Source organism: Bombus affinis, chromosome 8 (genome assembly GCF_024516045.1).
Source record: "Bombus affinis isolate iyBomAffi1 chromosome 8, iyBomAffi1.2, whole genome shotgun sequence".
Lineage (NCBI taxonomy): Eukaryota > Metazoa > Arthropoda > Insecta > Hymenoptera > Apidae > Bombus > Bombus affinis.
The window spans coordinates 5,449,695-5,468,183 of NC_066351.1; positions in this window are offsets into that span (position 1 = coordinate 5,449,695).

The window sequence follows — 18,489 nt, forward strand, 5'->3', positions numbered from 1 at the left end:
TCATAACGTATAACGTTATATACTATGACGTCATAACGTATAACGTTATATACTATGACGTCATAACGTATAACATTATATACTATGACGTCATAACGTATAACGTTATATACTATGACGTCATAACGTATAACGTTATATACTATGACGTCATAACGTATAACGTTATATACTATGACGTCATAACGTATAACGTTATATACTATGACGTTATAACGTATAACGTTATATACTATGACGTCATAACGTGCAACGTTATTTCGTTTGTCGTTATAACGTATAACGTTAAGTAGTATTACGTTATAGCGTATGACGTTATGTAGTATTACGTTATAACGTATAACGTTATATACTATGACGTTCTAACATGTAACGTTAGGTAGTGTGACGTTATAACGTATGGCGTTATGTAGTATAACGATAAAAGTTATAACGTTATGCAGAATTATGTTGTAACGTATAACGTTATATACTATGACGTTCTAACATGTAACGTTATGTAGTATTACGTCATAACGTATAACGTTATGTAGTATCACGTTATAACGTATATCGTTATGTAGCCTTACGTCATAACGTATAACGTTATATACTATGACGTCATAACGTATAACGTTATATACTATGATGTTACATCGTGTAACATTATGTAATGTGTCGTTATAACGTATAACCTTATGTAGAAATACGTAATAACGTATAACGTTATGTGGCCTTACCTTATAACGTAATAAGTTATATAATATGACGTTATAACATGTAACGTTAAGTAGCATTACGTTATAACGTATGACGTTATGTAATATTACGTTGTAACGTATAACGTTATGTAGTATTACGTTATAACGTATAACGTCATATACTATGACGTTATAACATGTAAGGTTATGTAGTGTGACGTTACAATGTATGACGTTAAGTAGTATTACGTTATAGCGTATGACGTTATGTAGTATTACGTTATAACGTGTAACGTTATATAATATGACGTTCTAACATGTAACGTTAGGTAGTGTGAGGTTATAACGTATGACGTTATGTAATATTACGTCATAACGTATAACGTTATATACTATGACGTTATAATATGTAACGTTATATAGTCTGACGTCATAAGGTATGTCGTTATGTAGTATTACGTCATAACGTATAACGTTATATACTATGACGTTATAACGTGCAACGTTATTTCGTGTGTCGTTATAACGTATAACGTTAAGTAGTATTACGTTATAGCGTATGACGTTATGTAGTATTACGTTATAACGTATAACGTTATATACTATGACGTTCTAACATGTAACGTTAGGTAGTGTGACGTTATAACGTATGGCGTTATGTAGTATAACGATAAAAGTTATAACGTTATGTAGAATTATGTTGTAACGTATAACGTTATATACTATGACGTTCTAACATGTAACGTTATGTAGTATTACGTCATAACGTATAACGTTATGTAGTATCACGTTATAACGTATATCGTTATGTAGCCTTACGTCATAACGTATAACGTTATATACTGTGACGTTATAACGTGTAACGTTATTTCGAGTGTCGTTATAACGCATAACGTTAAGTAGTAATACGTTATAGCGTATGACGTTATGTAGTATTACGTTATAACGTATAACGTTATATACTATGACGTTCTAACATGTAACGATATGTAGTATTACGTCATAACGTATAACGTTATGTAGTATCACGTTATAACGTATATCGTTATGTAGCCTTACGTCATAACGTATAACGTTATATACTTTGACGTTATAACGTGTAACGTTATTTCGTGTGTCGTTATAACGTATAACGTTATGTAGTATTACGTCATAACATATAACGTTATATACTATGACGTTATAACGTGTAGCGTTATTTCGTGTGCGTTATAACGTATAACGTTAAGTAGTATTACGTTATAGCGTATGACGTTATGTAGTATTACGTTATAACGTGTAACGTTATATAATATGACGTTATAATATGTAACGTTATATAGTCTGACGTTATAAGGTATGTCGTTATGTAACGTTAGGTAGTGTGAGGTTATAACGTATGACGTTATGTAATATTACGTCATAACGTATAACGTTATATACTATGACGTTCTAACATGTAACGTTATGTAGTATTACGTCATAACGTATAACGTTATGTAGTATCACGTTATAACGTATATCGTTATGTAGCCTTACGTCATAACGTATAACGTTATATACTATGACGTTATAACGTGTAACGTTATTTCGTGTGTCGATATAACGTATAACGTTAAGTAGTATTACGTTATAGCGTATGACGTTATGTAGTATTACGTTATAACGTATAACGTTATATACTATGACGTTCTAACATGTAACGTTATGTAGTATTACGTCATAACGTATAACGTTATGTAGTATCACGTTATAACGTATATCGTTATGTAGCCTTACGTCATAACGTATAACGTTATATACTATGACGTTATAACGTGTAACGTTATTTCGTGTGTCGTTATAACGCATAACGTTAAGTAGTAATACGTTATAGCGTATGACGTTATGTAGTAACACGTTATAACGTATAACGTTATATAATATGACGTTCTAACATGTAACGTTAGGTAGTGTGAGGTTATAACGTATGACGTTATGTAATATTACGTCATAACGTATAACGTTATATACTATGACGTTCTAACATGTAACGTTAGGTAGTGTGACGTTATAACGTATGGCGTTATGTAGTATAACGATAAAAGTTATAACGTTATGTAGAATTATGTTGTAACGTATAACGTTATATACTATGACGTTCTAACATGTAACGTTATGTAGTTTTACGTCATAACGTATAACGTTATGTAGTATCACGTTATAACGTATATCGTTATGTAGTATTACGTTATAACGTATAACGTCATATACTATGACGTTATAACATGTAAGGTTATGTGGTGTGACGTTACAATGTATGACGTTAAGTAGTATTACGTTATAGCGTATGACGTTATGTAGTATTACGTTATAACGTGTAACGTTATATAATATGACGTTCTAACATGTAACGTTAGGTAGTGTGAGGTTATAACGTATGACGTTATGTAATATTACGTCATAACGTATAACGTTATATACTATGACGTTATAATATGTAACGTTATATAGTCTGACGTCATAAGGTATGTCGTTATGTAGTATTACGTCATAACGTATAACGTTATATACTATGACGTTATAACGTGCAACGTTATTTCGTGTGTCGTTATAACGTATAACGTTAAGTAGTATTACGTTATAGCGTATGACGTTATGTAGTATTACGTTATAACGTATAACGTTATATACTATGACGTTCTAACATGTAACGTTAGGTAGTGTGACGTTATAACGTATGGCGTTATGTAGTATAACGATAAAAGTTATAACGTTATGTAGAATTATGTTGTAACGTATAACGTTATATACTATGACGTTCTAACATGTAACGTTATGTAGTATTACGTCATAACGTATAAAGTTATGTAGTATCACGTTATAACGTATATCGTTATGTAGCCTTACGTCATAACGTATAACGTTATATACTGTGACGTTATAACGTGTAACGTTATTTCGAGTGTCGTTATAACGCATAACGTTAAGTAGTAATACGTTATAGCGTATGACGTTATGTAGTATTACGTTATAACGTATAACGTTATATACTATGACGTTCTAACATGTAACGATATGTAGTATTACGTCATAACGTATAACGTTATGTAGTATCACGTTATAACGTATATCGTTATGTAGCCTTACGTCATAACGTATAACGTTATATATTTTGACGTTATAACGTGTAACGTTATTTCGTGTGTCGTTATAACGTATAACGTTATGTAGTATTACGTCATAACATATAACGTTATATACTATGACGTTATAACGTGTAGCGTTATTTCGTGTGCGTTATAACGTATAACGTTAAGTAGTATTACGTTATAGCGTATGACGTTATGTAGTATTACGTTATAACGTGTAACGTTATATAATATGACGTTATAATATGTAACGTTATATAGTCTGACGTTATAAGGTATGTCGTTATGTAGTATTACGTCATAACGTATAACGTTATATACTATGACGTCATAACGTATAACGTTATATACTATGACGTTATAATATGTAATGTTAGGTAGTGTGAGGTTATAACGTATGACGTTATGTAATATTACGTCATAACGTATAACGTTATATACTATGACGTTATAACGTGTAACGTTATTTCGTGTGTCGTTATAACGCATAACGTTAAGTAGTAATACGTTATAGCGTATGACGTTATGTAGTATTACGTCATAACGTATAACGTTATATACTATGACGTTATAACGTGTAACGTTATTTCGTGTGTCGTTATAACGCATAACGTTAAGTAGTAATACGTTATAGCGTATGACGTTATGTAGTATTACGTTATAGCGTATGACGTTATGTAGTATTACGTTATAACGTGTAACGTTATATAATATGACGTTATAATATGTAACGTTATATAGTCTGACGTCATAAGGTATGTCGTTATGTAGTATTACGTCATAACGAATAACGTTATATACTATGACGTTATAACGTGCAACGTTATTTCGTGTGTCGTTATAACGTATAACGTTAAGTAGTATTACGTTATAGCGTAAGACGTTATGTAGTATTACGTTATAACGTATAACGTTATATACTATGACGTTCTAACATGTAACGTTAGGTAGTGTGACGTTATAACGTATGGCGTTATGTAGTATAACGATAAAAGTTATAACGTTATGTAGAATTATGTTGTAACGTATAACGTTATATACTATGACGTTCTAACATGTAACGTTATGTAGTTTTACGTCATAACGTATAACGTTATGTAGTATCACGTTATAACGTATATCGTTATGTAGCCTTACGTCATAACGTATAACGTTATATACTATGACGTTATAACGTGCAACGTTATTTCGTGTGTCGTTATAACGTATAACGTTAAGTAGTATTACGTTATAGCGTATGACGTTATGTAGTATTACGTTATAACGTATAACGTTATTTACTATGACGTTCTAACATGTAACGATATGTAGTATTACGTCATAACGTATAACGTTATGTAGTATCACGTTATAACGTATATCGTTATGTAGCCTTACGTCATAACGTATAACGTTATATACTATGACGTTATAACGTGTAACGTTATTTCGTGTGTCGTTATAACGTATAACGTTATGTAGTATTACGTCATAACATATAACGTTATATACTATGACGTTATAACGTGTAGCGTTATTTCGTGTGCGTTATAACGTATAACGTTAAGTAGTATTACGTTATAGCGTAAGACGTTATGTAGTATTACGTTATAACGTATAACGTTATATACTATGACGTTATAACGTGTAATGTTATTTCGTGTGTCGTTATAATGTATAACGTTAAGTAGTATTACGTTATAGCGTATGACGTTATGTAGTATTACGTTATAACGTATAACGTTATATACTATGACGTTATAACATGTAACGTTAGGTAGTGTGAGGTTATAACGTATGACGTTATGTAATATTACGTCATAACGTATAACGTTATATACTATGACGTTCTAACATGTAACGTTAGGTAGTGTGACGTTATAACGTGTGGCGTTATGTAGTATAACGATAAAAGTTATAACGTTATGTAGTATTATGTTGTAACGTATAACGTTATATACTATGACGTTCTAACATGTAACGTTATGTAGTATTACGTCATAACGTATAACGTTATGTAGCCTTACGTCATAACGTATAACTTTATATACTATGACGTTATAACGTGTAACGTTATTTCGTGTGTCGTTATAACGCATAACGTTAAGTAGTAATACGTTAGAGCGTATGACGTTATGTAGTATTGCGTTATAACGTATAACGTTATATACTATGACGTTATAACATGTAACGTTAGGTAGTGTGAGGTTATAACGTATGACGTTATGTAATATTACGTCATAACGTATAACGTTATATACTATGACGTTCTAACATGTAACGTTAGGTAGTGTGAGGTTATAACGTATGACGTTATGTAATATTACGGCATAACGTATAACGTTATATACTATGACGTTATAATATGTAACGTTATGTAGTGTGACGTTACAATGTATGACGTTATGTAGTATTACGTCATAACGTATAACGTTATGTAGTGTCACGTTATAACGTATATTGTTATGTAGTATTACGTTATAGCGTAAGACGTTATGTAGTATTACGTTATAACGTATAACGTTATATACTATGACGTTATAACGTGTAATGTTATTTCGTGTGTCGTTATAATGTATAACGTTAAGTAGTATTACGTTATAGCGTATGACGTTATGTAGTATTACGTTATAACGTATAACGTTATATACTATGACGTTATAACATGTAACGTTAGGTAGTGTGAGGTTATAACGTATGACGTTATGTAATATTACGTCATAACGTATAACGTTATATACTATGACGTTCTAACATGTAACGTTAGGTAGTGTGACGTTATAACGTGTGGCGTTATGTAGTATAACGATAAAAGTTATAACGTTATGTAGTATTATGTTGTAACGTATAACGTTATATACTATGACGTTCTAACATGTAACGTTATGTAGTATTACGTCATAACGTATAACGTTATGTAGCCTTACGTCATAACGTATAACTTTATATACTATGACGTTATAACGTGTAACGTTATTTCGTGTGTCGTTATAACGCATAACGTTAAGTAGTAATACGTTAGAGCGTATGACGTTATGTAGTATTGCGTTATAACGTATAACGTTATATACTATGACGTTATAACATGTAACGTTAGGTAGTGTGAGGTTATAACGTATGACGTTATGTAATATTACGTCATAACGTATAACGTTATATACTATGACGTTCTAACATGTAACGTTAGGTAGTGTGAGGTTATAACGTATGACGTTATGTAATATTACGGCATAACGTATAACGTTATATACTATGACGTTATAATATGTAACGTTATGTAGTGTGACGTTACAATGTATGACGTTATGTAGTATTACGTCATAACGTATAACGTTATGTAGTGTCACGTTATAACGTATATTGTTATGTAGTATTACGTTATAGCGTATGACGTTATGTAGTATTACGTTATAACGTGTAACGTTATATAATATGACGTTATAATATGTAACGTTATATAGTCTGACGTTATAAGGTATGTCGTTATGTAGTATTACGTCATAACGTATAACGTTATATACTATGACGTCATAACGTATAACGTTATATACTATGACGTTATAATATGTAACGTTAGGTAGTGTGAGGTTATAACGTATGACGTTATGTAATATTACGTCATAACGTATAACGTTATATACTATGACGTTATAATATGTAACGTTAGGTAGTGTGAGGTTATAACGTATGACGTTATGTAATATTACGTCATAACGTATAACGTTATATACTATGACGTTATAATATGTAACGTTATATAGTCTGACGTTATAAGGTATGTCGTTATGTAGTACTACGTCATAACGTATAACGTTATATACTATGACGTCATAACGTATAACGTTATATACTATGACGTCATAACGTATAACTTTATATACTATGACGTTATAACGTATAACGTTATATACTATGACGTTATAACGTATAACGTTATATACTATGACGTCATAACGTATAACGTTATATACTATGACGTCATAACGTATAACGTTATATACTATGACGTTATAACGTGTAAAGTTATTTCGTGTGTCGTTATAACGTATAACGTTAAGTAGTATTACGTTATAGCGTGTGACGTTATGTAGTATTACGTTATAACGTATAACGTTATATAATATGACGTTCTATCATGTAACGTTAGTTAGTGTGAGGTATAACGTATGACGTTATGTAGAATTACGTCATAACGTATAACGTTATATACTATGACGTTATAATATGTAACGTTATATAGTCTGACGTTATAAGGTATGTCGTTATGTAGTATTACGTCATAACGTATAACGTTATATACTATGACGTCATAACGTATAACGTTATATACTATGACGTCATAACGTATAACTTTATATACTATGACGTTATAACGTATAACGTTATATACTATGACGTTATAACGTATAACGTTATATACTATGACGTTATAACGTATAACGTTATATACTATGACGTCATAACGTATAACGTTATATACTATGACGTCATAACGTATAACGTTATATACTTTGACGTTATAACGTGTAACGTTATTTCGTGTGTCGTTATAACGTATAACGTTATGTAGTATTACGTCATAACATATAACGTTATATACTATGACGTTATAACGTGTAGCGTTATTTCGTGTGCGTTATAACGTATAACGTTAAGTAGTATTACGTTATAGCGTATGACGTTATGTAGTATTACGTTATAACGTGTAACGTTATATAATATGACGTTATAATATGTAACGTTATATAGTCTGACGTTATAAGGTATGTCGTTATGTAGTATTACGTCATAACGTATAACGTTATATACTATGACGTCATAACGTATAACGTTATATACTATGACGTTATAATATGTAACGTTAGGTAGTGTGAGGTTATAACGTATGACGTTATGTAATATTACGTCATAACGTATAACGTTATATACTATGACGTTCTAACATGTAACGTTATGTAGTATTACGTCATAACGTATAACGTTATGTAGTATCACGTTATAACGTATATCGTTATGTAGCCTTACGTCATAACGTATAACGTTATATACTATGACGTTATAACGTGTAACGTTATTTCGTGTGTCGATATAACGTATAACGTTAAGTAGTATTACGTTATAGCGTATGACGTTATGTAGTATTACGTTATAACGTATAACGTTATATACTATGACGTTCTAACATGTAACGTTATGTAGTATTACGTCATAACGTATAACGTTATGTAGTATCACGTTATAACGTATATCGTTATGTAGCCTTACGTCATAACGTATAACGTTATATACTATGACGTTATAACGTGTAACGTTATTTCGTGTGTCGTTATAACGCATAACGTTAAGTAGTAATACGTTATAGCGTATGACGTTATGTAGTAACACGTTATAACGTATAACGTTATATAATATGACGTTCTAACATGTAACGTTAGGTAGTGTGAGGTTATAACGTATGACGTTATGTAATATTACGTCATAACGTATAACGTTATATACTATGACGTTCTAACATGTAACGTTAGGTAGTGTGACGTTATAACGTATAACGTTATGTAGTATCACGTTATAACGTATATCGTTATGTAGCCTTACGTCATAACGTATAACGTTATATACTATGACGTTATAACGTGCAACGTTATTTCGTGTGTCGTTATAACGTATAACGTTAAGTAGTATTACGTTATAGCGTATGACGTTATGTAGTATTACGTTATAACGTATAACGTTATTTACTATGACGTTCTAACATGTAACGATATGTAGTATTACGTCATAACGTATAACGTTATGTAGTATCACGTTATAACGTATATCGTTATGTAGTATTACGTTATAGCGTATGACGTTATGTAGTATTACGTTATAACGTGTAACGTTATATAATATGACGTTATAATATGTAACGTTATATAGTCTGACGTCATAAGGTATGTCGTTATGTAGTATTACGTCATAACGAATAACGTTATATACTATGACGTTATAACGTGCAACGTTATTTCGTGTGTCGTTATAACGTATAACGTTAAGTAGTATTACGTTATAGCGTATGACGTTATGTAGTATTACGTTATAACGTATAACGTTATATACTATGACGTTCTAACATGTAACGTTAGGTAGTGTGACGTTATAACGTATGGCGTTATGTAGTATAACGATAAAAGTTATAACGTTATGTAGAATTATGTTGTAACGTATAACGTTATATACTATGACGTTCTAACATGTAACGTTATGTAGTTTTACGTCATAACGTATAACGTTATGTAGTATCACGTTATAACGTATATCGTTATGTAGCCTTACGTCATAACGTATAACGTTATATACTATGACGTTATAACGTGCAACGTTATTTCGTGTGTCGTTATAACGTATAACGTTAAGTAGTATTACGTTATAGCGTATGACGTTATGTAGTATTACGTTATAACGTATAACGTTATTTACTATGACGTTCTAACATGTAACGATATGTAGTATTACGTCATAACGTATAACGTTATGTAGTATCACGTTATAACGTATATCGTTATGTAGCCTTACGTCATAACGTATAACGTTATATACTATGACGTTATAACGTGCAACGTTATTTCGTGTGTCGTTATAACGTATAACGTTAAGTAGTATTACGTTATAGCGTATGACGTTATGTAGTATTACGTTATAACGTATAACGTTATTTACTATGACGTTCTAACATGTAACGATATGTAGTATTACGTCATAACGTATAACGTTATGTAGTATCACGTTATAACGTATATCGTTATGTAGCCTTACGTCATAACGTATAACGTTATATACTATGACGTTATAACGTGTAACGTTATTTCGTGTGTCGTTATAACGTATAACGTTATGTAGTATTACGTCATAACATATAACGTTATATACTATGACGTTATAACGTGTAGCGTTATTTCGTGTGCGTTATAACGTATAACGTTAAGTAGTATTACGTTATAGCGTAAGACGTTATGTAGTATTACGTTATAACGTATAACGTTATATACTATGACGTTATAACGTGTAATGTTATTTCGTGTGTCGTTATAATGTATAACGTTAAGTAGTATTACGTTATAGCGTATGACGTTATGTAGTATTACGTTATAACGTATAACGTTATATACTATGACGTTATAACATGTAACGTTAGGTAGTGTGAGGTTATAACGTATGACGTTATGTAATATTACGTCATAACGTATAACGTTATATATTATGACGTTCTAACATGTAACGTTAGGTAGTGTGACGTTATAACGTGTGGCGTTATGTAGTATAACGATAAAAGTTATAACGTTATGTAGTATTATGTTGTAACGTATAACGTTATATACTATGACGTTCTAACATGTAACGTTATGTAGTATTACGTCATAACGTATAACGTTATGTAGCCTTACGTCATAACGTATAACTTTATATACTATGACGTTATAACGTGTAACGTTATTTCGTGTGTCGTTATAACGCATAACGTTAAGTAGTAATACGTTAGAGCGTATGACGTTATGTAGTATTGCGTTATAACGTATAACGTTATATACTATGACGTTATAACATGTAACGTTAGGTAGTGTGAGGTTATAACGTATGACGTTATGTAATATTACGTCATAACGTATAACGTTATATACTATGACGTTCTAACATGTAACGTTAGGTAGTGTGAGGTTATAACGTATGACGTTATGTAATATTACGGCATAACGTATAACGTTATATACTATGACGTTATAATATGTAACGTTATGTAGTGTGACGTTACAATGTATGACGTTATGTAGTATTACGTCATAACGTATAACGTTATATACTATGACGTCATAACGTATAACGTTATATACTATGACGTCATAACGTATAACGTTATATACTATGACGTTATAACGTGTAAAGTTATTTCGTGTGTCGTTATAACGTATAACGTTAAGTAGTATTACGTTATAGCGTATGACGTTATGTAGTATTACGTTATAGCGTATGACGTTATGTAGTATTACGTTATAACGTGTAACGTTATATAATATGACGTTATAATATGTAACGTTATATAGTCTGACGTTATAAGGTATGTCGTTATGTAGTATTACGTCATAACGTATAACGTTATATACTATGACGTCATAACGTATAACGTTATATACTATGACGTTATAATATGTAACGTTAGGTAGTGTGAGGTTATAACGTATGACGTTATTTAATATTACGTCATAACGTATAACGTTATATACTATGACGTTATAATATGTAACGTTAGGTAGTGTGAGGTTATAACGTATGACGTTATGTAATATTACGTCATAACGTATAACGTTATATACTATGACGTTATAATATGTAACGTTATATAGTCTGACGTTATAAGGTATGTCGTTATGTAGTACTACGTCATAACGTATAACGTTATATACTATGACGTCATAACGTATAACGTTATATACTATGACGTCATAACGTATAACGTTATATACTATGACGTTATAACGTGTAAAGTTATTTCGTGTGTCGTTATAACGTATAACGTTAAGTAGTATTACGTTATAGCGTATGACGTTATGTAGTATTACGTTATAACGTATAACGTTATATAATATGACGTTCTAACATGTAACGTTAGTTAGTGTGAGGTATAACGTATGACGTTATGTAGAATTACGTCATAACGTATAACGTTATATACTATGACGTTATAATATGTAACGTTATATAGTCTGACGTTATAAGGTATGTCGTTATGTAGTATTACATCATAACGTATAACGTTATATACTATGACGTCATAACGTATAACGTTATATACTATGACGTCATAACGTATAACGTTATATACTATGACGTCATAACGTATAACGTTATATACTATGACGTCATAACGTATAACGTTATATACTATGACGTCATAACGTATAACGTTATATACTATGACGTCATAACGTATAACGTTATATACTATGACGTTATAACGTGTAAAGTTATTTCGTGTGTCGTTATAACGTATAACGTTAAGTAGTATTACGTTATAGCGTATGACGTTATGTAGTATTACGTTATAACGTATAACGTTATATAATATGACGTTCTAACATGTAACGTTAGTTAGTGTGAGGTATAACGTATGACGTTATGTAGAATTACGTCATAACGTATAACGTTATATACTATGACGTTATAATATGTAACGTTATATAGTCTGACGTTATAAGGTATGTCGTTATGTAGTATTACGTCATAACGTATAACGTTATATACTATGACGTCATAACGTATAACGTTATATACTATGACGTCATAACGTATAACGTTATATACTATGACGTCATAACGTATAACGTTATATACTATGACGTCATAACGTATAACGTTATATACTATGACGTTATAACGTATAACGTTATATACTATGACGTCATAACGTATAACGTTATATACTATGACGTCATAACGTATAACGTTATATACTATGACGTTATAACGTATAACGTTATATACTATGACGTTCTAACATGTAACGTTAGGTAGTGTGACGTTATAACGTATGGCGTTATGTAGTATAACGATAAAAGTTATAACGTTATGTAGAATTATGTTGTAACGTATAACGTTATATACTATGACGTTCTAACATGTAACGTTATGTAGTATTACGTCATAACGTATAACGTTATGTAGTATCACGTTATAACGTATATCGTTATGTAGCCTTACGTCATAACGTATAACGTTATATACTATGACGTCATAACGTATAACGTTATATACTATGACGTCATAACGTATAACGTTATATACTATGACGTTATAACGTATAACGTTATATACTATGACGTCATAACGTATAACGTTATATACTATGACGTTATAATATGTAACGTTATATAGTGTGACGTTATAAGGTATGTCGTTATGTAGTATTACGTCATAACGTATAACGTTGTATACTATGACGTTATAACGTGCAACGTTATTTCGTGTGTCGTTATAACGTATAACGTTAAGTAGTATTACGTTATAGCGTATGACGTTATGTAGTATTACGTCATAACGTATAGCGTTATATACTATGACGTTCTAACATGTAACGTTAGGTAGTGTGACGTTATAACGTGTAGCGTTATTTCGTGTGCGTTATAACGTATAACGTTAAGTAGTATTACGTTATAGCGTATGACGTTATGTAGTATTACGTTATAACGTATAACGTTATATACTATGACGTTCTAACATGTATCGTTATGTAGTATTACGTCATAACGTATAACGTTATGTAGTGTCACGTTATAACGTATATCGTTATGTAGCCTTACGTCATAACGTATAACGTTATATACTATGACGTTATAACGTGTAACGTTATTTCGTGTGTCGTTATAACGCATAACGTTAAGTAGTAATACGTTATAGCGTATGACGTTATGTAGTAACACGTTATAACGTATAACGTTATATAATATGACGTTCTAACATGTAACGTTAGGTAGTGTGAGGTTATAACGTATGACGTTATGTAATATTACGTCATAACGTATAACGTTATATACTATGACGTTCTAACATGTAACGTTAGGTAGTGTGACGTTATAACGTATAACGTTATGTAGTATCACGTTATAACGTATATCGTTATGTAGCCTTACGTCATAACGTATAACGTTATATACTATGACGTTATAACGTGCAACGTTATTTCGTGTGTCGTTATAACGTATAACGTTAAGTAGTATTACGTTATAGCGTATGACGTTATGTAGTATTACGTTATAACGTATAACGTTATTTACTATGACGTTCTAACATGTAACGATATGTAGTATTACGTCATAACGTATAACGTTATGTAGTATCACGTTATAACGTATATCGTTATGTAGTATTACGTTATAGCGTATGACGTTATGTAGTATTACGTTATAACGTGTAACGTTATATAATATGACGTTATAATATGTAACGTTATATAGTCTGACGTTATAAGGTATGTCGTTATGTAGTATTACGTCATAACGTATAACGTTGTATACTATGACGTCATAACGTATAACGTTATATACTATGACGTTATAATATGTAACGTTAGGTAGTGTGAGGTTATAACGTACGACGTTATGTAATATTACGTCATAACGTATAACGTTATATACTATGACGTTATAATATGTAACGTTAGGTAGTGTGAGGTTATAACGTATGACGTTATGTAATATTACGTCATAACGTATAACGTTATATACTATGACGTTATAATATGTAACGTTATATAGTCTGACGTTATAAGGTATGTCGTTATGTAGTATTACGTCATAACGTATAACGTTATATACTATGACGTCATAACGTATAACGTTATATACTATGACGTCATAACGTATAACGTTATATACTATGACGTCATAACGTATAACGTTATATACTATGACGTTATAACGTATAACGTTATATACTATGACGTCATAACGTATAACGTTATATACTATGACGTTATAATATGTAACGTTATATAGTGTGACGTTATAAGGTATGTCGTTATGTAGTATTACGTCATAACGTATAACGTTGTATACTATGACGTTATAACGTGCAACGTTATTTCGTGTGTCGTTATAACGTATAACGTTAAGTAGTATTACGTTATAGCGTATGACGTTATGTAGTATTACGTCATAACGTATAGCGTTATATACTATGACGTTCTAACATGTAACGTTAGGTAGTGTGACGTTATAACGTGTGGCGTTATGTAGTATAACGATAAAAGTTATAACGTTATGTAGTATTATGTTGTAACGTATAACGTTATATACTATGACGTTCTAACATGTAACGTTATGTAGTATTACGTCATAACGTATAACGTTATGTAGCCTTACGTCATAACGTATAACTTTATATACTATGACGTTATAACGTGTAACGTTATTTCGTGTGTCGTTATAACGCATAACGTTAAGTAGTAATACGTTAGAGCGTATGACGTTATGTAGTATTGCGTTATAACGTATAACGTTATATAATATGACGTTCTAACATGTAACGTTGGGTAGTGTGAGGTTATAACGTATGACGTTATGTAATATTACGTCATAACGTATAACGTTATATACTATGACGTTATAATATGTAACGTTATGTAGTGTGACGTTACAATGTATGACGTTATGTAGTATTACGTCATAACGTATAACGTTATGTAGTATCACGTTATAACGTATATCGTTATGTAGTATTACGTTATAGCGTATGACGTTATGTAGTATTACGTTATAACGTGTAACGTTATATAATATGACGTTATAATATGTAACGTTATATAGTCTGACGTTATAAGGTATGTCGTTATGTAGTATTACGTCATAACGTATAACGTTGTATACTATGACGTCATAACGTATAACGTTATATACTATGACGTTATAATATGTAACGTTAGGTAGTGTGAGGTTATAACGTACGACGTTATGTAATATTACGTCATAACGTATAACGTTATATACTATGACGTTATAATATGTAACGTTAGGTAGTGTGAGGTTATAACGTATGACGTTATGTAATATTACGTCATAACGTATAACGTTATATACTATGACGTTATAATATGTAACGTTATATAGTCTGACGTTATAAGGTATGTCGTTATGTAGTATTACGTCATAACGTATAACGTTATATACTATGACGTCATAACGTGTAACGTTATTTCGTGTGTCGTTATAACGCATAACGTTAAGTAGTAATACGTTAGAGCGTATGACGTTATGTAGTATTGCGTTATAACGTATAACGTTATATAATATGACGTTCTAACATGTAACGTTAGGTAGTGTGAGGTTATAACGTATGACGTTATGTAATATTACGTCATAACGTATAACGTTATATACTATGACGTTATAATATGTAACGTTATGTAGTGTGACGTTACAATGTATGACGTTATGTAGTATTACGTCATAACGTATAACGCTATGTAGTATCACGTTATAACGTATATCGTTATGTAGTATTACGTTATAGCGTATGACGTTATGTAGTATTACGTTATAACGTGTAACGTTATATAATATGACGTTATAATATGTAACGTTATATAGTCTGACGTTATAAGGTATGTCGTTATGTAGTATTACGTCATAACGTATAACGTTGTATACTATGACGTCATAACGTATAACGTTGTATACTATGACGTCATAACGTATAACGTTATATACTATGACGTTATAATATGTAACGTTAGGTAGTGTGAGGTTATAACGTACGACGTTATGTAATATTACGTCATAACGTATAACGTTATATACTATGACGTTATAATATGTAACGTTAGGTAGTGTGAGGTTATAACGTATGACGTTATGTAATATTACGTCATAACGTATAACGTTATATACTATGACGTTATAACGTATAACGTTATATACTATGACGTCATAACGTGCAACGTTATTTCGTTTGTCGTTATAACGTATAACGTTAAGTAGTATTACGTTATAGCGTATGACGTTATGTAGTATTACGTTATAACGTATAACGTTATATACTATGACGTTCTAACATGTAACGTTAGGTAGTGTGACGTTATAACGTATGGCGTTATGTAGTATAACGATAAAAGTTATAACGTTATGCAGAATTATGTTGTAACGTATAACGTTATATACTATGACGTTCTAACATGTAACGTTATGTAGTATTACGTCATAACGTATAACGTTATGTAGTATCACGTTATAACGTATATCGTTATGTAGCCTTACGTCATAACGTATAACGTTATATACTATGACGTCATAACGTATAACGTTATATACTATGATGTTACATCGTGTAACATTATGTAATGTGTCGTTATAACGTATAACCTTATGTAGAAATACGTAATAACGTATAACGTTATGTGGCCTTACTTTATAACGTAATAAGTTATATAATATGACGTTATAACATGTAACGTTAAGTAGCATTACGTTATAACGTATGACGTTATGTAATATTACGTTGTAACGTATAACGTTATGTAGTATTACGTTATAACGTATAACGTCATATACTATGACGTTATAACATGTAAGGTTATGTAGTGTGACGTTACAATGTATGACGTTATGTAGTATTACGTTATAGCGTATGACGTTATGTAGTATTACGTTATAACGTGTAACGTTATATAATATGACGTTCTAACATGTAACGTTAGGTAGTGTGAGGTTATAACGTATGACGTTATGTAATATTACGTCATAACGTATAACGATATATACTATGACGTTATAATATGTAACGTTATATAGTCTGACGTCATAAGGTATGTCGTTATGTAGTATTACGTCATAACGTATAACGTTATATACTATGACGTTATAACGTGCAACGTTATTTCGTGTGTCGTTATAACGTATAACGTTAAGTAGTATTACGTTATAGCGTATGACGTTATGTAGTATTACGTTATAACGTATAACGTTATATACTATGACGTTCTAACATGTAACGTTAGGTAGTGTGACGTTATAACGTATGGCGTTATGTAGTATAACGATAAAAGTTATAACGTTATGTAGAATTATGTTGTAACGTATAACGTTATATACTATGACGTTCTAACATGTAACGCTATGTAGTATTACGTCATAACGTATAACGTTATGTAGTATCACGTTATAACGTATATCGTTATGTAGCCTTACGTCATAACG